The sequence below is a fragment of the Aptenodytes forsteri genome, unplaced genomic scaffold (genome assembly GCF_000699145.1).
Source record: "Aptenodytes forsteri isolate BGI_AS27 unplaced genomic scaffold, ASM69914v1 Scaffold142, whole genome shotgun sequence".
Classification (NCBI taxonomy): Eukaryota; Metazoa; Chordata; class Aves; order Sphenisciformes; family Spheniscidae; genus Aptenodytes; species Aptenodytes forsteri.
Window position 1 is genome coordinate 3860022 of NW_008794598.1, and position 1019 is coordinate 3861040.

Sequence of the window (1019 nt, forward strand, 5' to 3'; positions counted from 1 at the left end):
GCACACTTCCCCTGCTGCTTTCCAAGGCGGGGGGACTGCCCTGGGCATGGCTCGGGCTGTGCAGCCCCCCCCCGGCACCCCCAGCTCTGCCTCCCCGGCTGCAGAGCCAGAGCAAAGCGTGCGTGGGGTTGTGAGCATGTGAGAGCACAGGTCGGTGCCGGGGGGGGGGACACACAAGGGGGTCCTCGCTCACCCCCGCAGAAAGTGGCTGGCAGCAGCTGCAACGCTATCACACACGGGACTTTCCTCTGACTTTGCAGCCCCAAAGTACCCCCCCTCCACCCCAGCCTGCCCCATGCTGAGAAAAACTCTTGGAAAAAGAGAAAAAGGAAGGAACAAAGACTCCAGCTGCTGAAGAACAGAAAAACCAACGAGAGGGGGGGAAAAAAAAAAAAAGAAGAGCAGATGCTGCTTTGCATGTAAGGGAGGCTGGAGAGGGCAGGAGCATCGTGGACCAGTGCAGCGTCCTGGGTCGGAGGGTCAGGCAAGGCGAGAAAAGCCTGGGGGAAAGCACCTGCCCACAGCTTACCTGTGTGCACCTCTCCCTCCTCCTGCCTCTTATTAATCCCCAAGACAAGTTTCTCTCTGGCTGTCTCCCTCCTCCTCCTCCTCCTCCTCCTCCTCCTCTCGGCACCGCGGCTCCGCCACGAGTGAGCCTAGCCTGGCGGGGGGTGGGTGGGAGCGCGGGAGGCGGAGGGCTGGGACGGAGGCACGATGACAACAATAACGTCTTTATCTGGCAGCCAAGCGCTGCGGGCTCTGCTGCGCACACATGGCCTGCCTGCCGGAGGGCTGGCGTTTAATAACAATTCCTTCTGCTGCGGAGGCCGCTCGGAGCCCGTGTTTAAAAACAAAGCTAATTAATAATTTAAATAAGCCCTTCCCTTGCCACGGCCCCCGTTCCAGGAGCGTGTGTTTGGGGTGGCACTTTACCGGCAACAGGGCCGAATGGCACCGGGAGCGCAGAGCACGGGGACTCAGTGTGTGTCACCAGCCAGCCTGTCCCCGGGGCTGTCCCT

The 1019-nt window shown here is 61.0% G+C and overlaps 1 protein-coding gene across 1 annotated transcript in view; it reads right to left on the minus strand.

The window, feature by feature from the left end:
- Window positions 1-642, minus strand: part of PRELP (proline and arginine rich end leucine rich repeat protein) — a 12107-nt gene extending 11465 nt beyond the window's left edge. The window contains exon 1 of the mRNA XM_009272809.2: window positions 530-642. The gene's annotated coding sequence lies outside the window, so the exon portion shown is untranslated. The remainder of the gene's footprint in view (window positions 1-529) is intronic.
- Window positions 643-1019: the final 377 nt, after the last annotated feature.